The 27,617-nt window shown below is 37.0% G+C and overlaps 1 protein-coding gene and 2 pseudogenes across 2 annotated transcripts in view; 2 read left to right on the top strand and 1 right to left on the bottom strand.

Moving 5' to 3' along the window:
* Positions 1 to 27,617, bottom strand: part of LOC143651847 (uncharacterized) — a 229,814-nt gene that overhangs the window by 180,772 nt on the left and 21,425 nt on the right. Inside the window, exon 7 of one of the 2 annotated variants that reach the window (XM_077122677.1) lies at positions 17,117 to 17,204. The exons of the other annotated variant lie outside the window; for it this stretch is intronic. The gene's annotated coding sequence lies outside the window, so the exon portion shown is untranslated. Of the gene's footprint in view, positions 1 to 17,116; positions 17,205 to 27,617 lie in introns of those variants that run through there. 2 annotated transcript variants of the gene reach the window in all.
* Positions 13,815 to 16,253, top strand: LOC143651846 (DNA repair protein RAD51 homolog 3 pseudogene; annotated as a pseudogene).
* LOC143651364 (cytoskeleton-associated protein 2 pseudogene) lies at positions 20,517 to 21,818 on the top strand (annotated as a pseudogene).

Here is a 27,617-nt window from a genome sequence, read left to right as displayed (position 1 = left end):
TTTGCTACCTGGAGCCTCTATGAATTTGAGGATTGTTGTTTTCATTTCTGCAAAAATTACCATTAGAAATTTTATAGGGATGATATTGAATGCATAGATCACTTGGTTATTATTAATATCTTAAAATATTAATTTTTCTAATGCATGAATTCAGGATATTTACATTTTTTTTGGTGTTTTATACTTTTGAGTGGACAATTCTTTCACCAACTTGGGTTAAATTTATTTCTAGGTGTTTTATTTTTTTGGGTACTATTGCAAATAGAATTGTTTGCTTAATTTCCTTCTCAGATGCCTTATAGCTGCTGTATAGAAACAAAATTGCTCATTTGCTTGTTTTTTGGGTGGGGATGGATGGTCTGGGTAGAAACATAATTGATTTTGAGTGTTGATCTCATACACTGCATTTTTGCTGCTGAAATTTTTAAATACCTGGAAATGCTTTTTTTTGTGGATTTTTTGGCTTTTCCATGTATGATCAGATTACTTGCTAATATAGATAATTTTAATTCTTCTTTTCTATTTTTCATGCCTTTTATTTCTTTTTCTTGTCTGGCTAGCTCTTCCAATGCAGATAGAAATGGCCATAGTGGATATCCTTGTTTTGATCATGGTTTAAGAAAGGGAACTTTTAATCTGTCACCATTGAGTATGAGTATGTGGGTTTTTCATAAGTGTTCTTAGCCATAATAGGAAATTCCCTCTTTTCCTAGTGTTGTATTTTTATCATGAAAGGATGTTGGATTTTGTTAAGTTTCTTTTCTTTGTCAATTGATATCATAATTTTTATTTTCCTTTGTTTTATTAATGTGTATATTGTATTTATTGATGTTCTTATTTTGGACGGTCATTGAATTATTGGAATAAATCCCATTTGGTCATGGTGTATAAGGCTTTTAATAGTGTGGTAGTTAGATTCACTTGTCAACTTGGCCAAGTGAAGGCACCTAGTTTTGTTGCTGTGGACATGAGCAAATAGTATGTGAACCTCATCTGTTGCTGGTTACATCTGCAGTCGACTAGGAGGCATGCCTGCTGCAATGAAGTTTGACTTCACTAGATGGTGCTTAAATGAGATAGCACAATGTAGCATAGCCCAAGTAGCTCAGCATACATCATCTCAGGACTAGCAGCTCAGCCTAGGCCTTTGGAGGTGAAGAAAGAAATCACCCTGGGGAAAGTTGTTAGAATCCAGAGGCCTGGAGAGAAGGCCAGAAGAGACGACCCTGTGCCTTCCCATGAAAGAAAGAGCCTCAGTTGAAAGTTAGCTGCCTTTCCTCTGAAGAACTAACAAAATAAATCCCCTTTCATTAAAAGCCAATCCATCTCTGGTGTGTTGCATTCCAGCAGATAGCAAACAGAACAAATAGGCTCTTGGATTTGGTTTGGTAGTATTTAGTTGAGAATTTTATAATTATGTATTTATAAGGGATATTGGCTTGCAATTTTTTTTGATACCTTTATCTGGCTTACATATCAGGGTAAAGATGGCCTCAATGAATGAGTTAGGCTGTGCTACCTCTTCTATTTTGAGTAGTCTTTAAATGTTTGTTAGGATTCTCCAGGGAAGCCATATGTTCTGGGATTTCCTGCATTGGGAGGTTTTTATTCCTTATTCAATCTCTATACTTGTTTTAGGTCTGTTAGATCTTCTATTTCTTTTTGAATCAATTATGATAATTTGCATGAATCTAAGAATTTGTCTCATTTTTCTAATTTAATTAAAATTTTCTAATTAATTGTCCTACTTGCAAATTCCTTGATTCCTTTTCCTACCTGCTCAGATCTGCTGTTGAAACCTCTTAGTGAGGGTTTCCATAATTTCCATTAACTCTTTGTGCATATTTAATATGGTTGATTCAAATGGTTGTTTATTAAGTACAATGCATGGACTTCTTCAGGGATAATTGCCTCAGTTTTTTTTCCCTTTGAATGGATCATATAATCCTTTTTATGCCCTGTGATTATTTTTTGCTTAATACTTGATATTTTACCATTACAATGTAATAATTCTGGTTATCAAACTCTCCCCCATTCCAGAGTTTCACTTTTTTTAATTGGTGAAGGCAACGGTCATCTGTTGTTTTAGTGACTTCCAATCTATATTTACAACAGCTGAATTTTTGCTGTTGAGTGGCCACTGAAATCTGTTCCATTAGATTGTATTTAGCTATCTCTTAAATGACACTTATTTTATTCAAAATTGCATAATAAAACCAAACAAACAAAAACTAAACAAAGAAACAAAGGTAACAGACCTATCCCAGTCTTTCCATTTGGATTTTTGTCGGGGCAGTCCTTCTACATTTATCCAGGCCATTTTGCAACTCTACCTGATCTTTGTTTTCTGCTGCATGCAAACTAGAAATCAGCCAGAAATGAAAACTTAGGCTTTTCTCTGGTATTTCCTGAGCATACATCCTTCCTTGGGCATGAACATGGCTTTTTCTTTTGAGTATGGCTTTTTAAACTCACCAGCATATAAGGATGCTTTGAATGCACTAATTTCACAATGAAATTCTCTCCTCAGCTTTTCCTCCAAGGTTTTCTGCATTGTATTACATGTCTCCACCACAACCTTTTGCCTAAGGTGCTGCAGATCTTTCCTTCACATTATAATATTTTCAAGCAATATATGGCACAATTTCCTCCCTGAATTCAAAGTTAGGTGGATCAGAGATGAGCATATTGAATCCACCCTTCAGGTAGCCCACAGACAGGCTAGAACAGACAAATACAATGAATTGTGGAGAAGGTCTCGGTTCCCTCTGGAGACAAGACTGCTGCCAAGTAAGGGAGGGTGCCCACAAAGGCAAATAAAATTGTCACAGGCCTTTACAGATGTTTTTAAGTTGCTTTCTTCTTGATTTTAGTGTTCACTTGTTCACTTGCTGTAAACCTCTGGCTTTAAAGCACCTGTCAAGGGTGATTCCCACAGTTTCTGCTTATTTTATTTTATTTACTTTCTTTGTTTCTTTGGAAGAATGAGAGCTTAGATGGCTTAGTAGATCATGCTGATGCTATTTTTTTCTTTTGTCCGTTTACTTTCTATTCTCATATAGTTTAAGACTAATAAGTAATTGCAAAAAATTATCAGAGAATTCCCATGCATGTTATCTACCAGCTTTCCTCGGTGGTAACATCTTGACCATAAGACATTACCTAAACCAGTGAATATTGGTAAAATGCTACAAAATAAACTACCAAACTTATTCAGATTTCATCAGTTATACAAGTATTCATGCATGTCTATATGTGTTTGTGTGTGTGTAGAACTATAAAATTTTGTCATATGTATAGATTCATGTAACTACCACTACAACCAGATACAGAAATGATTCATCATTTCAGAGAAAATCCTTTGTTCTTCCCTTTTATTTCCTTTAGCAAACTCTTTTCTGGTCTACATCACTATAATTTTGTTGTTTTGAGAATGTTATATGCATTAAATCATATAGCATATAACTTTTAATATTAGCTTTATTCACTCAGCATAATACACTTGAAACCCATATAAGTTATTGTATTTAAGAATAGTTTATATATTTTTATAGGTGAATAGTGTTCTACTGTATGGATGTATTCGTGTATTTGTTGAAAGATGTTTGGGTTCAGTTTGGGCTATTAAAAATAAAGCTGTCTTGAACATACATATACAAATTTCTGCATAGGTTATGTTTGCATTTCTCTAGGATAAATTCATAGAAGTACAGTTGCTGGATCGTATTGTAACTGTATAACTTTTTGTGAAACTGCCAAACTGTTTCTCAGAGTAGCTGGACTATTTTACATTCCCACCAGCAATGAATAGAGATCCATTTCCTCAGCATCCACATTAGTACTCGATATTCAGTGTTTATATATTTAGGCATTCCGACAGACGTGTGGTAGTATCTCATGATTATAATTTGCATTCTTTAATTGGCAATGGTATTGAACCCTCAGCTAATGATTATTTACACTCTATATCTTTTTTTGGCAAAGTGCCTGTTTAAGTATTTTATCCATTTTTCTATTGGAATTGCTTGTTTTCTTACTGTTGAGTTTAGAATTTCTTAATATTTTGATACAAATCATTTGCTTGTTATGTGATTTGCAAATATTTTACCCCAGGGTATGAATTACTTTTCATTCTCTTTACTAGGTTTTGATGAAGTGCAGTTATTTTTTTTAATGGATCATGCTTTTGGAGTCATATCTAAGAATTCTTTGCCTAACTCAGATTATGAAGTCTTTATACTATGTTTTCTTATAAAAGTTTTATCACTTTCTGCTTTACACTTTGATTTATAATTCATTTTGTGTTAATTTTCATATAAAATATAGAAGGGCCTATTTAGAAAAATATTTTGAGCAAAACCAAAGAAATGGAGAATGAGAGCAAAACCATATATAATTTTCTTTTATCATTTCTATGGTTAACCTGATAATATATATTCCACCCTGCAAGATCACTATCATATCCTGCTTTTCCACCAACCCCACCCCCATAGCTCCTTTCATCATTCCTTAAAGAAGGAAGTAGATGATTTAAGAAAACTCAAGTTGAGGATTAAATTTTCTTTCCTAGTATTAGAAAATACTCTTTCTTCCCAATTGTATTGTGCTAGACACTAGGAATATGAAGATAAATAAAACATGATCTTTGCTTCTACTTTTCTCATTATTCTAAATAAAAAAATAAATTGTGTGTATACATATATGTATGTATATGTGTATATATATATACATATATATATATATATATGAAATATGACCATAGGCTGAAGAACCCTGTATTAGCTAGGGTTCTCTAGAGAAACAGACTCAGCAGGAGATAGCTGTACATATAAAATTTTGAAAGTGTCTCACGTAACCATGGGCATGTAGAGTCCAAGGTCTGCAGGGCAGGCCGTAGGTCTGGACGAACTCCACAGGAAAGGCTCACTGACTGAAGCAAGAGGAGTAACAGCCTCTTCTGAATTGTCCTTAAAAGCCTTCCAGTGATTAGATGAAGCGTCACTCATTGCAGAAGGCCCTCCCCTTAGCTGATTCCAAATGCAATGATCATGATTTTAAGTCCATGAAACGTCCTCATAGCAAATAGGCCAGTACTTGCCCAACCAGACAACTGGGCACCACTATCTGGCCAAGTTGACACACGAACCTGACCATGACAAACACATACCTTACAGAGAGTTCCCTTGTATAGAAGACAGATGGAGACACTGAAGGAAATGTAAGGGCATGATGAAGACAGCAATGATTGGGAACAGACATACTATGTCCCAGAAACACTGAATGGTCTGATATGGCTAAGTAAATAAACTATGGCTAAATGAGCCTTTAATTAATTAATTATTTAATCAATCAACTAATTATATTAACATATGCCATACCCCATCCTCTTCTCTCTGCTACTACGATTATAATACATTTAATATCTTTTATATTCACTTATGTTCCATAAAATGACTCATTATTTTATGCCTTCAATTTTGATTTATGTAAATCATATTATCTCATTCTGTTTCTTCCATTTTTTCTACACAGCATTACATGTTTAACATGGAATCAGGTTGCTATATGTAGATCCAAACTGTTTCTCTGTCATGTTGTACTTGATAATAATGCATCTACCACCAATTCCTAATTCTTCACCCAGTGTTGGAGCAGCAGATGACTTCCAATTTCCCCAAAACAGAACACTGTAGTGAACATCCTGCATGGGCAGAAATAGCAATTTATTTAAGAATTTTGAAATTTGTCCTCAGGAGCAGAATTTCTGGGTCATAGGGAATTCATTTAAGCTTCTCTTCATGTTGTATATTGAAATATTTACTCTTGCTGATTCCACCTTAATATGTGATGTTAAGTGAGAATTGATGTTTGAGGTATTTTGTGGTGTTTTGGGAGTTTTTTTTTGGTCAAAATTCTGAGCCAATTTTTCTAATTCCAACTGTGGAAATAATTTGTCTTTTCCCTATTGATTTGTGCTGTGAATTTATAAGTTTGGTTCCCTTCCATTTCTTTACTATTTTCTATTTCTTGCACTATCACTATGGCTTTGTAATCTTGAAACTTCATATTTTTTTGCATGTCTATCTGTCTCATCTTTCAGTAATGCAATGCCACTTTTATTCATATGACTTTATAAAGTACCCTATTATATGGTGGGGAAGGTCCCCATTCTTTGTTATTTTTAAATTTAACTTCAATTACCTATTCATTCATCATTATTCAGATCTGTGAATATTATAATAACGTCCTTGAACAACTCAACAACAACAAGATGAATAACCCTATTAAGAAACAGCAAACAACTTAAATAGAAGACATACAAATGACCAATATGTGCCAGAAAATGCTCACCATCATTAGTCATTACAGAAATGCAAATCAAAATCACAAAGAGGTATCACATCATAACCACTAGGGTGACTATTCTTAAATAAAAAAATGGAGGTGGGAAGGGAGAGCTGTTGCTTAGTGGTATAGAGTCTTTTAAAATTAAAAATATAAATCAAAAAAAGAAAAATGGTAAATAAACAAATATAGCTGGGGAATTTGAAAAATTGGAACGTTTGGACTGCTTTTTGTTGTTGGAAATATAAAATGATGCAGTTGCTGTGGAAAACAGTTTGGCAGTTCCTCAAAACATTGGACTCAGAATTACCACATGATCCAGCAATTCTACTTGTGCTCATATATTCAAAAGAACTGAAAACAATTATTCAAACATATACCTGGACAGCAATGTTCATAGCAACGTAATTCATATTAGTCAAAGGGTGGAAACAACCTAAATGCATATTGATGGACGAATGCATAAACAAGGTGTGGCATATATGTACAATGAATATTACTCAACTGTTACAGGAATGTGCTTCTGAATCAAGCTCCAACATGGAAGAACCTTGAAATCATGTTGAATAAGATAGGACAGGCACAATAGAACAAAAATTCCAAGATTCCACTTATGTGAAATATCTATAATGAGAAATTAACAGAGACAGAAACTCAATCAGAGCTTACCAAAGGTCAGAGGGTGGCATGAGTTGCTACCAAGTGTGTCAGAGGAACACAGGCTGAAGAACAACAGAAACTTTCATCAAATGACTCCCTTATTTCTTAAGCAACATAGGGTCCAAGAAGAAGGGGAAGAGATCCCAGCATGACTGGTCCCTTGGGAGAGGCCATCTATACCCAACTGGGTGGATGGTGACTCCTCACGTTCCACTTTGCATCGGAGAGGGGCTCCTGTCACTGAGCATAGAGAATGTATCAGCTCTTTCATTTCTGCAGAGTTCCTGCCACTGGAGTTGCATGTTCTGGTTTCAGGTACAAATATAGTCAGACTGATCCTTTAGACCTAAAATCTCCTGGAATGGAAATACGGTGAAATATCCTCACACAAAGAAAAGGAAGGATATAGCAAGGACTGGGAGATGGCTGCTAAGGTGTCTGTGACTTTCCCGGCACTGAAGGAACAAGGAATTCTTTGTTTTCCTGTTTGGAGTCATGAAAAAGTTTTGGAAATGGGTGCCGTGATGAAACACAGCATATTTTCTTTGTTTGTTTTGTAATGCACTGTTTTGAATTGAACTAATACCACAGAACTGTACATGTCAAATTTGTTAAAATGGGAAATTTTGCAATATATATGTATGTTCACACAATAAAAAAATAATAAAGTTGTTTCTCAAAGTATTAAATAGAAATTTTGTTTCTGATTGTGCTAAATTGATACATTAATTAGGAGAAAATATTATCTATATGTATTATCTCATCTGGTTTATTGGAAAATGTATGAGTTTTGTGTTGGATTAATGGTTATAAATACTGTACTTTAACTTATGGTAATTGATAAGAATTATTCATGCTTATTTTTCCATAGGTTTCCTAATTAATATCTGATCCTTTAAAAGAACTGGCATTTTTGTACTTTTTCAAGCCTCCTCAAGTCTCCATATTACTCTTCTGTTCAGGCTTATCTTATCTGGTATTTTTATTATGATTTGTTATAGATGTATGCTTTCCTCTCTTTTGCCATGACATTTCATTTATATTTTTAAAAGCAAAGTTTCTTACTTTTCTTATATTTTTCCATATTCCTTGAATTTATTTTTTCTTATTTTTGTACTTACTAGAAATATGAGGTGCATGCGTTTGTATAAAACATTCTAAAGCTTTGAATGCTTAAAATATTTTAAGATTTTCCCACATTTAAATGGCTGTCTAGCTGAATATAATATTATATGCAAAGGCTTTTTTGTTTCTGCAATATATTCAAAATATTGCTCCATTTCTCTCTAATGTGACATTGCTACTGAGAAGTTTGATATTCACCTAATTTATGCTTATTTGTAAGTGACCTGTTTTTCTCTTTAGATGTTTAAAATATCACTACATTTTTGATATTCTTAAAGTTCCCTATAATAGAATGAAAGTGAAAATTTTATTTTCTCTCCTATTTGGCATGCTATGTGCCCTTTCATTCTGAAGATTTTGATCTTCTTCAATTTCTGAGTAATAATTCTCTTTTAATTTTCAAATATTTTCTTCTTTCCATTTGATTATTTTTATCATTCTTGGATTTTATTATGTAGATATCTATACATTCATCTATACCTTCCAGGAGAAGAAATATTATTTCTATATTTTCTATTTTGTTTCACATTGGTTTTGCTTAGATTCATAAACAGCTGTCCATTTACTGACAAAATTTTCTGTTTACCTATCTATATATTGCATTTATTGTTTTCCCAACAATTTTATTTTTCATGCCTAAGATAGTACATTTGCTTTTGTTTATATTATGTTTATCTTGCTTTTGTTCATATTTCTAAAATCTTCTTTGTCCTTAATTATAATTATTATATTAAAAATTCCTTGTATTTTATATTGTTCGCTTATTTGAATTTCTTTTAAAGTAGTTTTATTTCTCACTTGTCTAGATATTTTGGTTCATTAATTTATATTCCCTTGGAGCTGTTACCACACTGTCTTACAAAAAGATTTAGGGAATGGATTATTCACCAAATAGCCTAATACCTTCTGCCAAATCAACCAACTTAAGGAAAAGATGTGTTAATCATCCCCTTTGCTTCTGAAATGGTTGGCACTTTCTTTAGTCAATGCATTCACTTCAAATATTTATTATATTCTTTAGGTAAAACAGAGTGGGTTGCAATCAATTGCTTTATGGTATGTTATCATCTCTTTAGTGGTTTCAAGGAACGAGTGTAGACAACAAATGTCCAAAGGCAACAGGCGAGGCCTTACAAGTTTTCATCAACACTTCCACCTTGCAAGGCTTTTTAGCAGCTCTGAATGCTTTTCAGTGTTTAAACACTGCTAATAGCTTTCCACAAAGAAGGATCAGACAAAGATTTACTCACTGTGACATTGGAGAAAACAAGAGCAAAGGTTATAAAGTGTTTCTCCTGTTTAATCCCTCCACTCTGTCAGGCTGCCTTATGTCCCACCTCCTACATCCACCAGATCAAGACAGATTTTAATTCCTTGGCTCATAAAAGTTTTCATTTGTTTCTGGAATTTAATTTCCCCAAAAGCTTTTCTGTTTTTTTTGCTGTTGATTCTAGGGATGAAGCCCACAGCAGACGTCGCTTTCCCAGCTTGATAGAAACCACAGCCCTGTGGATGCATTTGACTCATGGTCATTGTGCTGGTTTGAAAGGATGTATGTCCCCTAGAAAAATTGTGTTTTAATCTAAGTCCCATTTTGTAGAGGCAGAATAATCCCTATTCAATACTGTATGTTTGAGTCTGTAATTAGATCATCTCCCTGTAGATGTAACCCAATCAAGGTTGGTTGTTAAACTGGATTAGGTGACAACATGCCTCCACTCATTTGGGTGGGTCTTGAGAAGTTTCTGGAGTCCTATAAAATAGGAAACATTTTAGAGAATGGGGGAGATTCAGAGAGAGCAGAGCAGAATGATATAGCCACGAGAAGCAGAATCCACCAGCCAGCGACCTTTGGTGATGAAGAAGGAAAATGCCTCCCAGCGAGCTTCATGAAACAAGTAGCCAGGAGAAGAAGCTAGCAGATGATGCCGTGTTCACCATGAGACCTTCCAGATGAGAGAGAAACCCTGACTCTGTTCACCATGTACACTTCCACTTGAGAGAGAAACCATGAACTTCATTGGCCTTCTTGAACCAGGGTATTTCTCCCAAGGCAAGCATTCTTGCCTGCTGAGCCACCATGGCCCGCCCTAGACTTGTTTTAATTGGGACATTTTCTTGGCCTTAGAACTGTGAATTAGCAAATTATTAAATTCCCCTTTTAAAAAGCCATTCTGCTCTTAGTATATCGCATTCTGGCAGCTAGTAAACTAGAACAGTCATGTTCAGTTTGACAAGCAGATTTTTTTTTTAAAAATTGAACTTGAAATCCTTTAGGTAGATTTCAGCCACTCACTACTGTATATCAGCCAGCCTTGCTCACTCATCTGTGTCAGCTACCTGCCTTTGAAAAGAATGGAGTTGGTAATCTTGGGGTAGAATGTAGAGTAGATTAAAGAGTGGTGAGAGATCAAAAATATTAGTCAAACAAAAATGTGACATAAATTGAATAATAGACAAATAGGTTGTCTCATATTTTCTCAGGAAGATATAGGAGACCCACTGAGGAAAGGGTATGGAGATGACCAGCTAACTCTGTTATCAGTTGTTTCAGTTTGCTAAAGCTACTGGAATGCAATATACCAGAAATGGATTGGCTTTTAAAAGGGGATTTATTAGGTTACAAATCTCCAGTTCTAGGGCATGAAAATGTCCAGATTTAATACATCAACAAGATGATTCCTGGACTTTGAAGAAAGACTGCTGGCATCTGGAACATCTCTGTCAGCTGGGAAAGCATATGTCTGGTGTTTGCTGGTACTTGCTCCTGGCTTGTTGCTTTCAGCTTCTGATTCCAGTGGCTTTTGCTTTGTGTCCTGTGGGTCTTTTCTTAGCATCCCTGGGATTTATCTCTCTCTAAGCATCTGTGTGTCCTTTCTTAGCTTCTCCCAGGCAAACTCTGAATTTTGTCTCTTAGCTTAGCATCTCCTAAGGGTGTTTTCAGCCTCGAAGCCTCTGTGCATTCTCCAAAATGTCTCCCTCTTAAAGGACTCCTGTAAGTGAATTAAGACCCACCTTGAATGGTGGTGTCACATCTCCATGGAAGCAACCTTATCAAAAGGTCCCACCCATCAATAGGTCTGTCCAACCCTACAAGATTGGATTAAAACAATGTGCTTTTCTGAGGTACATAACAGTTTCAAACCAGCACATCAGTGTTAAGGAGGGAGAGAAAGGAAGAAGCAGGAAACATTAAGAACAGTTTTCATCACTATATCCAGAAGAAAGAACTGATGTAAGCCAGAAATCTAAAACCTGAAAATGAGAAAAAGTGACTAAAAAAAGAATTAACAGTATTAAATATGCTATATCTGAGGAATAGAATGAAAGGTACCTAAAATGCCTTAGGATTTTTTTTTACTTGTTTGCCTAAGGGTATCAACTGAACAATTTTTGAGATAATGAATGCAGAACAAGTTAACAGGAGTTACAATAGTCCAAACAACCAAGGAAATCACTTGAACCTGAAGTAGAGGATGTGGTGCAGATGTAAGATTGGAACGATGTGGGACTGGCAGATACAGGCACAAACTCAAAAGTTTATAGTCAGGGCTCATGGGTGAACTGTGAAGTCAGTAATCAAAGCCATTCAAAAGAAGGTTTGGGTGCTGCCATCACAGAAGGGTTGCTCAGATCCCCTGTGCTGAGGAGTGTATCTGAAAGGCAACTCGGTGCTTCCCACCTGGAAGATGCCACTATCCCAGGCTGCTCCTATGGAATGCTTGAGCATGTCAGGGATGCAGGTGTAGCCCCAATCTTGAGGAAAGCAGGACGCAACTGATGGGAGCCTTTGTCTAGGACTCCCCATTGTTCTGGTGAACTATTTCTACAATGGTTCTGCAGTCTGAATCTCTTCCTTCTTTTTCCCTTTTCCTTTCTTCCTCTTTTGTTCACAGGTGTCAGATATGTGGGGCCTCCCCAACATATCTGCTTCTGCCCCATACCTTTCACTGGAGTTTCTCCCAATAAATCTCGTGTGTCTAAACCTGATTTGGTGCCTGATTCTGTGAAGAATATTATAATATTAAAACAGCTACTGAAAATATGTATCTGAGGCTCAGTCTAAGTGCAACTACATAGATATAAATTTTAAGTATAAGCTTCAAAATGCTATGTGCATATGCGTTAATAGTTTTTTCCCCATCAAACTAGTTACTTCAGCTGAGACCTAATAGATGTAAAGGGGTAGATTTTCAAATTCAGATCAAATTTCAGTTCAGATTAGAGAAATGAGGCTGCATATTTTCTTGAGGGTCCATGAACTACACTTTCTTTCTATGGGAGTAATGAACGGTCTATTCCCTTCTCAGCCTATGGTAGAATTGTACTTTCTAACTGCTCTATATTTGATTGCAGATGTCACTAATTCTTGCCAATGATATGTGAACAGACATGCCAGTTCCAGACCAGTTCATCGAATTGCAGGTTAGGAATCTTCAGCCTGTCTTTCTTTCTTCCTTAATAACCAGCAACTTTCCTGATGCCAGCTGCCTTTGTAGTCTGGGTTCTGGAGTGAAGAAAAGTGGACCAGAACCTCAGTGGCCCAGATAGACAGAGTGAGGTGTGACATAGCCCTCTGTGCACATACAGCACGATTTAGTTATTTCTGTTGTTGTTGCCATATCAGAACCTAGTCAATTCTAAGTCACAGAATCTACTGTCCATGAGTGGAAGCCTGTGACCACCAAAAATAAGGACATAAATACATAAACCAGTAAGCACATGGCATTGGCTTAGAGACCTGGTGGAGGGCAACAAGAAGACTGCCTTTGGAATCTGGAATACAGTGAGCCATGCTTTTGTAAAAGTGTCATCTGCAATAATTTGGAGTGTATATAATGAATAATAATAACGAACTACTAGCTCAGGCTCCCAGCTAGTGAAATATACAAATGAGATGCTCTGAAAGCTATAAAACCCAATTAAACTCAGCATTTGAGAAACTCTACATGATGCTAGAGCAGGCAAAGTTTTTTACTAGGTCACAAGAAGAGCTAACCATAAATTAAAAATGGATAAATTGGGTGGTATTTAACTTCCAAACTTCTAACCTAAAGAAGACACATCTAGAAAGTGAACAGTCAGCCGTGTTGTGATAGAAGATATTTCAGTACATATATGATAAAGGATTTGAATCCAGAATATGTAAAGAACATCTACAAATAAAAATGAGAGACAATACATGGAAAAATAAGCAAAAGTTTGAACAAGCTCTTCACAAAATAAAATATCCAAAGGGTTAATATATATATGAAAATGTATTAAATCTCATTATTCACTAGATGTACACAGATACATGATAAGACTCTATGTATCTATCTATTATCAAGAATGGATAAAATAATAATAATAAAAAGATTCACAATAGAAAGGACTTTTGTTCAAATGGAATATCATGCAGTGCTGATGGGAATGAAATTGATAACATCTGCTGATGAAAACTGGCAGTACCAGCTAAAATTGAGGCACATTTGTTTATATAACCAAAAAATATGCCTGCATATGTTCATGCAAAATAATGTTTATAGCAGTACAATTATAGCAGCAAAAACTGAAAACTATCCATATCAGCATGAGAATGGACAAATATATTGCATATTATTCATAGACTAGAACTACAGAAAAATAAGAATGAACTAACTACATCAGTATCAATAACTCTTAAAAATGTAATGTGGCGCAGTTTGGTAGCCTTGGGGCTGCGCCTTAGAGTTCGGCTTTGAAATGCAGCGCGATTTAGGGAGTTTCCCGCTGTCCACAGCGGTGCGCGTGAAACTGGTCACTGCGGGTTTCCAGACTGCAGAGGAACTTCTGGAGGTGAAACCATCCGAGCTCAGCAAAGAGGTTGGGATTTCTAAAGAGGAAGCCTTAGAAACTCTACAAATTATAAGAAGGGAATGTCTCTTGCATATACCAAGACATGCTGGTACATCTGAGTCAGTATGCAATTGGCAGTAGATGTACAGATACCAGAATGTTTTGGAGGAGTGGCAGGTGAAGCTGTTTTTATTGATACAGAGGGAAGCTTTATGGTTGAAAGAGTGGTAGACCTTGCTTCTGCCTGCATTCAGCACCTTCATCTTATAGCAGGAACATACATGGGAGAGGAGTACCAAAAAGCTTTGGAGGACTTCACTCTTGAAAATATCCTTTCCCATATTTATTATTTTCGTTGCCATGATTACACAGAACTTTTGGCACAAGTTTATCTCCTTCCAGACTTCCTTTCAGAACACTCAAAGGTTCGATTAGTGATAGTGGATGGTATTGCTTTTCCTTTTTGTCATGACCTAGATGACCTATCTCTTCGTACTCGGTTGTTAAATGGCCTAGCCCAGCAAATGATCAGTCTTGCAAATAACCACAAATTAGCTGTCATTTTAACCAATCAGATGACAACAAAGTTTGATAGAAATCAGGCTTCACTGGTTCCTGCTTTAGGGGAAAGTTGGGGACATGCTGCTACAATTCGGTTAATCTTTCACTGGGACCAAAAGCAGAGGTTGGCAACATTGTATAAATCACCAAGCCAGAAGGAATCCACCTCACTGTTTCAAATCACATCTCAGGGATTTAGAGATGCTGTTGTTGCTACTGCACGTTCATTGCCAGTAGAAGCTTCCTTGAGTTCCCGCAAACGGTCACGAGAATTAGAAGAAGAAGAAGAAGAAGAACAGTAATCCAAAGACTAAATTCAAAGTATGCAAATGTATTGATGCCTTGGGATTCAATGTGTAGAATAGTAGACTCATTACTTTAAAATATAAACACATACCATGGCATAAATGAATCAGAAATATTCTGAAATGAAAGGGGAAAATAATTAAGGAAAATGGTTCTCTGAAAGTTTTTTTAAGGCACTGTTCTACAATTATTTTTTTGTTCTGTTTTAATTTTCCATTATGTTCAGTAGAGATGATATAGGTGTTGTGTTTCACAAATATGGAAAGCTAATCTTGTGTGGCCAATCTGAATTTATCATTCAGTGTCCCCTCCCTTTCTTTGACTATTGCCTAGAAAATGTTTTGTTCTCTGTTTTAAATGTAACTTTGGTAATTCTTAAAAATGGCAGATTTTATTGTTTTAAAGAAGTAGCACTGTGAGTCAGTATATCATTATATTCAGCTTTGTAGGGAAGATATAAATCTTAACTGACCAAATTGATTTTAGTAACCTCTATCCTAAAATCTAAGCCATTTATTTGATTTTCTATGTTGTTTTATAATATTAATGGAAGGACTTTGGAGCTATTATCTCATCTAGAAATTTTCGGAAACATATCTTCCAGAATAGGTTGCTAAACTCAGAATTATTTTTTTCTACATTTTTGAAACCTAGTGTATTCCATCTAGAATTCTAGATGTATTAACATTTTCCTTTGAATAACCTTTGAACCTATTTGAAAGATTAAAGTTTTCATTCTTGAGTGTTTTCAAAATAACCTAAAGATATTTTGGAACCTGGTTATTCTTGGTACTCTCAATTCATCAACAAAATTTACTTTGATTCCCAGTGGAAGAAAATTACTTAAATAATTGAATATTATGTACTGTGACAGCCACATTTTCCAGATTTTAGTGACAGGTTTTCCTGTACCAGACTGTACATCAAATTTATAAAATTTGTTCATCATAACTATTCTGCAGTTGATTACATAAAATAACTGTAGTTAACTAGGGCTTTGAGAGTAAAAGGGTGCATTTCTAACAATGCTAGAACAGTGGGCATAATCCAGAATTGTCCAAGGTAGATCAGGAATGTGGTCATGCTAATTATATAAGACTAATTTCAAATGACTACATTAATGTAGGAAACTGACTATAACTATTTTACTTTTGAAGACTTTAAAGTGTGTATTATTACACTAATGCTGTTATTTAAAAAGTTACTTATAATTTTATACTCCATTTAGTTCAATCATAAAATCAGGAGTTGTGAGGGGGTCGAAAGTATTAAGTATCAGTGTTACCAGACATCAGTTATGTAGAATGTCTTTTAAAATCATCATGACACTGTACTTTAAAAGAACAATAGGGCCCTGAGTATAGCCAAAGCCAATGTTTCTTCTTATTTGCAACTTTAAAAATATAAAATTTTATATCGTAGACTTTTTAAATTATTGCTATTTCAAAAAATAATATACATTTATTATAGGAAAATTAAAGATATATTTATAGTTGCTTAAAAAAAAAACAAAACAAAAACATTATACACCATGACCAAGTGGAACTGATTTCAGATATGCAAGATGGTTCAGCATTCAAAAATCAATCAATATAAATCCACAATATCAATGGATTAAAAAATAAAAAGCATATGATCATGTCATTGATGCAGAATACTCATTTGGCAAAACGTAACACCCATTCATGATTACAAACTCTCAGTAAATTAGGAATAGAGGCGAACTACCTCAACTTGATAAAAAGCATTTACAAAACCTACAACTACATCATACTTAGGAGTGAAAGACTGAATATTTTCCACTTAGTAACAGGAACAGAGCTAAGATTTACTCTCTCACCACTCTTATTCAATATCGTACTGGCAATTCCAGCCAATACAAAGAAAAACAAGAAATAAAATACATGGATAGGAAGAAATAAAACTATCCTTAATTTGCAGATGACTTGATGGTATACATAGAAAATCCCAAGAAATCAACCAAACAACTACAAGCACTAAGAAGGGAGTTTACTAAGGTCACAATAAACAAGATCAACAAATAGAAATGAATTGCATTTTTACATACTGACATTGAACATGTAGAACCCGGGTTTTAAATCACAATAGGACATATGATCACTCAAAAAAGTGAAGAAAAAATATATATATTCTTTAGAATTCTTCCATCGAGGCCTCGGTTCATCATCCTCGCTGTCCTCTTGAGCCCCCACCCCAGAAGCCCCCAGTGCCCCACTTTGTGGTATGGGGGGCAGGGCGACACTGATGCTCTCAGACACCAACCAACCTCTCTGGCGCTCACCTGTGCACTTTGTAAGCTGCTCGTTGTGGACACCTGTAACTTCCTGCTTGACGTCTGCTGCTTCTGGATGCAGGACCATGCTCAGTTCCTGTATGGAGCAAGCCAGAAGCACTGCAGTGCTAAGGCCTCAGGAAGCCACCCTGAACCACTGATGTACAGGAAGTTGGTGGATAAATGCCACAGCTTCTTCACCCCTCGGACCCAAAAACTCTAAGGTGTGTGTCTTGCACTGAATCCCAAAGCCCCCCAACAGAATCATGTTCGTTTCCCACAGCAGTAACTTACTTGATGCTACACCCCATGTTGCCTTCCTTCTGTGCCCTATCTCACTTCTTCTCTACCCTAACTGGTGCTTCCTGGGAAGCAGAAACTACTTGCAGTTGGATTCTTATCTCAGAATTTGTTTTGGGGGAGAAGCAAAATCAAGAGCAGTGGCCATTGCTGGTTAATCTGTCAAATGCATTGTGTTCAATGAAAGGAGCCAGACCCTAAAGTCTTCACTCTGTATGATTCCATTTACATGACATTCTGGAAAGGTTAAAACTATAGAGATGGATACTAGGATTAAGAGAGGGGCAGAGATTTATACTATCTAAAGAGAAACCAGAGTAGAATAATGAAAAGCTAATACCCACAATTTGATGAGTCACATCTCTGTGGAAATAATGTAATCAAGTTTCCAACCTACATTATTGAATATGGATTAAAAGAAAAGGTTGTTTACACAAGATTGATTAGGATTAAAAAAAACATGGCTTTTCTAGGGTACATAAATCCTTTCAAACTGGTACAAGGTGTATATACACTAAGCTATTAAGGATGGTTATCATAGAGTCTAAGAGAAGAGGCAGAAATTATGGGAACTGTTGACTTCACATTTTTACTAACAAGGGTGGCTGACTTTTAGAATCAGAATAAATGATAAAGACAGAAGAGGAAGGGCTAACCTTTGCTATCACTCAAAGTCCTCACTTGGCAACTTCTTGGTTATGGTGCTATGTAGTGACCCCATGATAACCACTGGCTTCTCTTGGAACGTACATTAAAGTGCTTGAGGCAGCCTGCCTAGCAGCCTTGGCTGTGGGAAACCCAGGCAGGTAAACCAGGGACAGATCTGCTCCAGTCTGGATGGCTATGAGCATCCTGGCTATGCCCTGGGACGTGCAGCTGCCCCCAAGTCATAGGACCCAGTCTGCATTCAGAGAGAAAATAAGACAAGAACTCAAGGAACTTCTATTAGAAAGGAAAACACCTTTTGTGTAAAAATAGGAAATCAGATATTATCCAGTAGAGATCAGAGAATGATGGCAGCTGAACACCAGGTCCAAGAAGAGACAAATTTCTGAAACCCCAAACAAAATGACTGATAGTGCCGATAGACCTATTAAATTATCATAAAAATCATTTAATTATGGAAAAAATGTATTCCTTCAAAACTTTCTAATTAACCATTGCAACTATAGCAATTGACACATGTAATTTTGAGGATAATAGTCAAACTCTTCTTACTAATTAAAGATGATCTATAATTGTAAAATTATATAGCTTTCACACAGTGTGTGATGTGAAAACCTTGTGTCTCATGATCCTTTTATCAACAGATGAGTAAAACATACAGAATACAAATGAATAATAGGGGGAACAAATATTAAATATATTAGGTTGAAATGTTAGTGCTCCATGAAAGGGAGGGGTAGGGGTATGGTATGTATGAATTTTTTTCTGTTGTCTTTTTCTTTTTCTGAATTGATGCAAGTATTCTAAGAAATGATCATGATGATGAATATGCAACTATGTGATATTGTGAATGATTGATTATATATGTAGAATGGAATAATCATATGTTAAGAATGTTTTTGTGGATGGACCTAGAGAACATTATGCTGAGTGAGTCTAGCCAAAAACTAAAAGACAAATACTGTATGGTCCCAATGATGTGAATCGACATTCGAGAATAAACTTGGAATATGTCATTGGTAACAGAGTCCAGCAGGGTTAGAACCAGGGTTAGATAATGGTAATTGGAGCTGAAGGGATACAGACTGTGCAACAGGACTAGATACAAAAACTCAAAAATGGACAGCACAATAATACCTAATTGTAAAGTAATCATGTTAAAACACTGAATGAAGCTGCATCTGAGCTATAGGTTTTTGTTTTGTTTTGTTTTGTTTTTTTACTATTATTACTTTTATTTTTTTCTCTATATTAACATTCTATATCTTTTTCAGTTGTGTTGCTAGTTCTTCTAAACCGATGCAAATGTACTAAGAAACGATGATCATGCATCTATGTGATGATGTTAAGAATTACTGATTGCATATGTAGAATGGTATGATTTCTAAATGTTGGGTTAATTTCTTTTTTTCTGTTAATTAAAAAAAAGAGAGAAGGGGTCATTGGAGCTGAAGGGATACAGACTGTGCAACAGGACTGGATATAAAAACTCAGAAATGGACAGCACAATACTACCTAATTGTAATGCAATTATGTTAAAACATTGAATGAAGCTGCATGTGAGGTATAGGTTTTTTTTCTCTCTATTATCGTTTTAATTCTTATTCTGTTGTCTTTTTATTTCTTTTTCTAAATCGATGCAAATGTACTAAGAAATGATGAATATGCAACTATGTGATGATATTAAGAATTACTGATTATACATGTAGAATGGAATGATTTCTAAATGTTTTGTTAATTTTTTTTAATTAATTAAAAAAAAAGATGATCTATATAATATAATATCCAGCCAGGCATTTCACTCAAAAAAAAAAAAGAAAGAAAAATGACTATAGTAAAATTAGGCATGTCAATGCCTAAGAAACCTATGCTTAGATCTTATCATGGCTAAATTATTCAGTCTCCAGCTGACTCATTTAGAAAACCTTTACAAGTCAAAGGTTAGAGCTCTACAACAACAACAAAAAAACCTTCCAACTTCTCTAAAGCCCCAGGGCCCCAGTCTATAAGCACCAGCAGTGTAATATAGTGAAAACTGATAGATCCTCAAATATAAATCCTGCCATTAAATTTGTGTGCACGCCATCTATGATGGTTTGAAGCTGTCCTGTACTCCAGAAAAGATCATGTTCTTAAAACTAATCCATTCCTGTGTGTGTAAACCTATTATAGGCGGAACCTTTTGATTAAGTTATTTCAATTGAGATGTGACCCACTTCAAAGTGGGCCTTAATCCTCTTACTGGAGTCCCTTATAAGAGGATAAAAAAACAAAGAGACAATATAGAAAAAAGCCCCAGAGAAGCTATGGAAGAAGGACACACAGAAACTAAGACAGATTCTCTTTTAAGAAAGAAACCCACACAGAAACTCACAGAGGAAGCCAATAGAATCTGGAAGCAATGAAATCTGGGAGAGAAAGGAGAGACCAGCAGGTGTGCCATATGCCTGCCCAAGTAACAGAGGAGCCCTGGATCACCAGCAGACTTTTTGCAGGCAGAAGATATCGTCCTGATGACACCTTGATGTGGGCATCTTCACAGCCTGAACTGTAAACTTGTAAGTTAATAAATTCCCATTGTAAAGCCAACCCATTTTGAGTATATTGCATTTTGTCAGCTTTAGCAAACTAAAACACCATCTCAGGCCAGAGAACCTTTGCTACCTCCTATTAAAAGTCACCACGATGATTCCCAGGACTGAGTAAAACAAGGCATCCATAGAACCTCTGCCAATGTCATAATCCAGAAAGGGCCTCCTGGAAAAGAATTACTACAATTAAAGACAGTTTCATCTATTGTCAAAACCAGTTCTTCTCAAGACACAAAAAGAAAGTGAGGCATTATCAAGAAGCAGAGCTTCTGAGATTGTAACTAGGCCTCCTTCTTCTTCTATGACCAAAGTTATAGAACAGTAAAAAACATCAATCATGAAGACAGACTAAAGCAAAAAGCAGACTGCATGAAAGCCAAAAGAAACCACAAAAGAGAGTAGAACTCACCTGACTGGGTGGAAAACTAGCAAAAGAAGATTGCAGAAAAGGCCCCGTAGCTCAGTACTTACCCAGTTAGAGCTTAAATAAAAATTTTTTATTAATTAATTTAAAAATTACGGTGATTTTTAATATCACCGTAACTGAAGTAGCCTCATCACAACTGATCACACCCAACTGATAACCAGTTGGGTGTTTCTAGATAATCACAGCAGAGAAAAAGGGTATCTACTGAAAAGTAAATAATACATTTTCTGAGTAACTGAACCTGATTAATGAAGGATATCCCCAAAGAAGAAATATTGGTCACACTCAATGACCTGATTAAAACTATCTCAGATGTTAAAATATATATATATTTGATAATTACTGGATGTGCCTCCCATGTCTTAAGCCAACCTCAAGTCCTGTTGAAAATACTATTGCAATCTATGAGAAAGCCGTTCTGGCAAGGGAATCAGCCTTTTGAAGAGATGTGGCATGCAATTGTAGATATTCTAACAATGAAGAGTCAAGAAAATGTCACTTTGGAGAAAACATTGAGGAGGCTTGTGCAGCCTTTGAACAAATCCAAAAAGTCAACACTAAAGACATAGGTAACAATCTATAGCTGGAAAACTGGAAATGGAAAAATAAGCATCACAGAAATGTGATATTTCAAGTTGTGAAAAAAACAGCAAGAGAAGAAAAAAAAGAACCAGCCAACGATGTTACATTCTTGGATAAAGAAGCCAGAGGGAGTCCCTTTAATTAGATATAATGTGTCTACTCTTCTTCTTTAGTGTTCTGGGCTGCTCAAGCATGAGATGGGTGAGGTTAAACAATGTGAATTTATTTGTTTACAGTTTTAAGGCTAAAAAAATAGTCCAAAACAAGGCACAATCAAGGTGATGCTTTATTCCCAAAGACGGATGTTCTGGGGCTGGCAGCCAGTGATATTTTGTTCTTTGTTTGTCACATGGCAAGGCACGTGGCAGTGTCTCCTGGCCTCTCCCTTCTCTCCCAAGTGCGGTTGAATATTAGCTTCTTGGTCCTATGGCTTTTGCTCCATGTGTCTGAGTCTCACTCTGCTTCTAAAGGACTCCGGTGACAGGATAAGTCCCACAGTGATTGGGGCGGGTCACACCGTAACTGAAGTAGCCTCATCACAAGCCTTCCTTACAGCAGGTTCATTCTCACAGGAATGAATTAAATTTAAGAACAGTTTTTTTTCTGGGGTTCAAACAGTCCCAAACCAGCACATATGCTATACTTGCAAGTGTTAAAAAAGATGTACTTTGATAAAATGAACTCTACATTTAAAGGGTTTCAAACACCATTGAGACATTAAGAGAACACTTCCAAATTGCCAGATATGTGAAAAGACATTATCCTTGAGTGTCTTTATTGGAACAGTTGACAGAGTTGGGAAGTGAGACGGGGGTTTCTGGATGCCATCCTAACTCAGACACTGAGGACACGGAAGAGACACGAAGTTTCGACAAGAAGTGGGGTCCTTACTCCTGGGTTGTTGTTGTGGTGGTTGTGGTTGCAGCTGTGTATGTATTTTAGGTCTGGAGTTGACCCAGTACCCAAGTATCCTGATATTCAAGGAAGTGAGCTTCTTTACAAACTTCACATTACAGTAAGAGTCGCCTTCTATGTGTCAGAAAACAAATCCTATGCTCTGGATCTCAACAGAGGTGGACTTTGTCTTTACAATAGGTAAATTTTGTCAGCTTGAATATCAACCAGTTTCATCATAATGTCAACTTATTCCCCTTACTTTTAATGAGTTCTAAATTATAGAAAGATCGTAAGTCAGCCATATAAGAACAGTTCTGCTGCATCATGAGAAAATGAGGTGTTCTAGGTAATGTTTATTTTTCTATAAGAGAAGGTACCTTGTGGTAGGAAGGAAAAGGTATCAGTGTGGATATAAAAAATATTAAAGCTAAGCTGAGTGTGTAGTTTGAAAATATTTTGGACCTCAGAAAAGCCATGTTTTAATTCTGATTCTATCTTGTGGATGGAGGCAGCCATTTCATTTAATTGTGATTCAATAATGTAGGTAAGGAACTTGATTAGATTATCTCCATGGAGATATGACATGCCTAATTGTGGGTATTAACTTTTGATTAGTGGAGATGTGACTCCACCTTCCAGGTGGGGCTTGATTAGATAACTAGATTCTTTAAAGGGGGAAACAGTTTGGAGAAACACCAGAAAGGACAGCCTACAGAAATGACAGAAGCATCAGAACTGATAGAGTAGAAATGACAGAGCCAACGGAAACTTCAAAGCAGAGCTGACACAGATGCCGGCACTTGGAGAACAGAGATATGGATGTTGGGAGATGCTTGGAGCCCAGCAGATGTCGCCCTGAGATGTTAAGCAAGTCAGAAGCTGGAGAGAGTCAAGTGGTGCCAAGAGATGAAAGCCAGCCTCGGAGAAGGAACCCCCACAGGAACAGAGGCTGAAAGCATAGGAGCCCAAGGAAGGAACCAGCAGATGCCAGCCACGTTACTACCTTGCTGACAGAGGTGTTTCAGACCCATCGGTCTTCTGTGAATTAAGGTGTCTATGCTTGGGTGCCTTAGTTTGGGCATTTTTCATAGGATTAGGACTATAAACTTGTAACTAAATAAATTCCCTTTTTAAAAGTCATTCCATTTCTGGTAGACTGCATTCTTGCAGCTTAATCTAATACAGGTTATTACAAATAGGAAGTGAATATAGAGAAAATTAAACGTTAACATCAGAGATGAACGAACTCTAAGCCCTGCAAACATGAACACTTAACAAAAGGCTCTAAGGTTGGGTATACTGGCACACTCAACTGTAGAGCTGAGAGGTGAGGTTGAAAATAGAAGTAGAATTAATGGAGCAAAGATCTCCTAAATGAGGAGATAGACACATTGATCTCCTCTCAATCTGCAAAGACAAGAGTGTATCTGTCCCAATCATCAACCGAGCTTTCCATGAGATAGGAAAGATAAGAGGCTTTGACCTTGTAGATGTGGGCATAGGAGAGTTTGGGGTAAGAAACATTGAAAGAAGCAGGAGCCCCAGTAAAGGCCTGTAGACTGAGCCCACTTCCCTCTGCCTCTCCTCAGCAAACAGAATGTTGGGGACCAGAATCACTACACCCAGGTCAGAGTCTGGAGGACGCTTTCATGGAGATCTGAAGCTACTGAGAGCACTGGGAGGGCCCTCACCCAGTGAACACACAGAGGAGCACTAGAGACACAGTCATTTCCCAGGCACACACAGCCCAATGAGCTGATTCCTCCCAACCGGGTATAGGAATGGGTGGCTGGGATGACCAGATACATGAGGACAGACTATGGCCTGAGAAGGAAGGAAGGAAACACACAGGCATCAGCAGTCTCTAGCTCTCTACAGAACAGGTCTTGGTGCTGACCCATTCTCTGCATCTTTAGTGTCCCCCTGATCCCCACCCCAGTGTGGCAATCAACATCCAAATCTTAAAGAGTTCCTGTCTTGGTCTCTACCTGTTCTTCCTGTTGTAGCCTTGCCCCATCTCACAGACACTGTTTTCTTAAATAAAAATTAATCACTTTATCCTGGTGACAGCATTTACCCCACCCCACCCCCCACTCCTCTGGCCACCATTCACTCACTGCATTTAGGCTCTTCCTACTTCCAGCTGATCTTCAAACATTACGCTCACAAATCTGATTCATAACCTTCACCTGGTCTGTCCTTTCATCCTGTAATTCTTGTTCCCTGGATGGTTCAGTGCTCAATTGTCCCCTCATAGAAAGGGACAATCCAAGATCCCCCTTTCCCAGAAGCATCACTCATGCCCTTCCCTGCTCATTCTTTTCCATTATTTCATCATCACATGACATCTTTTGTGCTGTGTTTAGTTTCCTAGTTGAGTATCTTCCTCCTCCCATCTCCCATCTCCTCCATCAGCTCCATCATGACAGGGACATCCTTTCTCTTCTTCGTTGTTCTATGCCCAGATCCAAGCTGTATTTTTAGGATAAATCATTTACCTTCTTATAATGATTATTCTGTCCTCTGTCTTACTTCCTCCATTCCTCCTGTTCAAAGTGTCACTTCCTTCTTTCCTTCCCCCATCACTAACAATCCCCAGTTATCCCTCATTACCTTTAGAGGGAGTGTCATTTCTGATAAAACTATTAATCCTGGGAATGCCAGCTATTTCTGTGGGAGAGAACACCCTGCAGCTCCCCCAGTTTTCCTGTGAGGTGTGTCAGATTGGGCGGGAAAGGCATGTATGATCCAATGGTGATTTCTTCATGGTCAAAAAACTCAGTGCAGTACAAGGCAGAGAAATTCATCTGCATATGGAGTAGATGATTTTAATTTTTAACATTTCTTATTTTAGAATATAAATATTAAGTAATATACTCTCTAAGACCAGTTTAACTACACCCCAGAAAATGTATTTATTTTTTAATATTTTAATATTTATTTAGTTAAAAAAAGTTGCATTTACTTAGTAGTTGTGTCTATTAAGAAAAAAAAGTTGCTGATGTTTAAATGTCTCATGGCTAAACTTTATCTGCTTGTAAAGGGCAATACAATATTTATAATATATAGATTGAATAATAAATTATAGTTCACTTATGATTACTTTTATTTTATGTTTTTAAGCAATTTGGCCTATAAACTGGGAATTATAGCTAAAACTGTTTTGCCTTTTGTTAATTCATGACCATTAAGATACATATGGAGCTTGTTTTGAGTTTATTTTCACAGTTCTAATTTAGTCTGAACAAAGGACAGTGCATACAGAGCTACTCATGGTATCAGATCAAACTGAAATTCTCTCACCCTGACTAGTGCAGGTGTTACTGCAAGAAATCATTGCAGTTTAATCCCATGATCTTCCTAAGTGTCCCATCAAGATCATGCAAGGCAGTGGAACAAGGGGAGGATGTGCAACAGCTGTGCTCAATGTCTAAGCAGACCTCTGAAAGGACATGTCTCTCTTGGAGATCAGAATTGCCTGAAGACCTTGGAGGAAATACAGATTCTGAGAATCCCACAATGCTGAACTCAACAGGAGCTGGAAGCAAGTGGGCCACTCTCTATTAACATCCATGGGGCACTTATAAGCTTGGTTTGAGAGCAACAGAGTCAGTTAGGTAGGGGAAAAGGAAAGCAGGTGGATTACATCTGAGGGAATAATTTGGATATAAAGAAATAGAGCAGAAAATATCTAGGAAAGTGTACAATGGGAAAGAAACCATGAAATGCACCACAAAGCTCATGGTGTTGGAAGGAGCAGGAGGGAAACAGTGTCAGTAACCTAATACCACAGTGTGAGAGTGACACGTGTGCACTAGGCTGCATGAACCAGCTCTCCCTGAAGCATTTACTTCCAAAATGCTGTGCTGTCCCTAAAATAGGCTAAAAACTCCCATGATGGCAAAACTGGCTCAATATGGGAAGAATTGCTGTAAGGGAAATAGCCAGGTGGAGCCCTTCATCCTCCTCCTTCAGTACCCAAAGCAGCTTAATGAATTTCAGAGCAGCTGTGGTCATGGAGAGCCCTCACTGGCAGTGAGCACCTTGGGAAAGCCTTTTTGAGGATAGGGCAGGCTCTGATCCAGGCAGGAGCAAGTGGGTCCACCCAGAATTTTGTCACCTGGGGTAAGTGCATCCCTGGAGTCTCTTGGAAGGGCAGATCCAGAGACACCTTTGCAACCACTTCTCCATCAGCCTTCCTGAGTTGTCACTGGTATTCCTGACTTCTGGCCATCACTTCCCCTGTTTACTCAGTTCTTAGCAATATGCCTGCTGGCCAGACAGCTGCAGCCTCAAGCTACTGGGTCTAGTTCCTGGGCCTTGCCTTCCTCAGTCTGCAGCTTCCTCTCATCATGCCGAGCCCTGTGGATGAGCCTTTTTATTCAGTTCCAGGTGAAGTGGCTTGGGGTCAGGCAATGCAAGCTGTGAGGCTCTGTTCCTGCCACCAACTGACTTGGTGGCAGCCAGGCTGGGAGCCTCAGGCCTCACTCTACTCCCCATTCAGCCTCAGCAGCCCCAACCACTGTCCTCCTGCTGTGTCCTCACTAAAATTTGGTCACTCCTGATGCACAGAGGCAAAAGGACATCAGCACCCCACCATACACAAAATATATTTCTGCTAGATAAACACATAATTGTGAAAAGCAAAACATAGAAATTAGGATAAAAGAGTAATTAAAGATACTAAGTGAGGAAATCAAAATTAAAACAAATCAGAAGGAAAACATACCAGAGGAATGTATTCTCCCTACATTCTGAACTCAAGGATGCTGTAGAAAAAAATCTGCTTGTTTACACTACTGTTCACTTCTCCACAGTAAATAATAATTTAGAGATCAGAGACTTGATAACCAGGACTAGTTACCAAAGGGGGATTGATTAATTGGTCTGGATAAGGCTAAAATCAGTAAAAGCCAGATAATATTTGGGGATGAGTTTCTTGCAGTCCAATTGTGCATTGATGTTTTTTCTAATAAATTATTACCAGCAGAACTCTTAATAAGCTGTAAAATTTACAAAATGTTTCATAAAACATTTGGCAGAAACA

The sequence above is a fragment of the Tamandua tetradactyla genome, chromosome 12 (assembly GCF_023851605.1).
Source record: "Tamandua tetradactyla isolate mTamTet1 chromosome 12, mTamTet1.pri, whole genome shotgun sequence".
Lineage (NCBI taxonomy): Eukaryota > Metazoa > Chordata > Mammalia > Pilosa > Myrmecophagidae > Tamandua > Tamandua tetradactyla.
The sequence above is the reverse complement of the archived record's forward strand: the minus strand, read 5'-3'. Positions and strand labels throughout refer to the sequence as shown.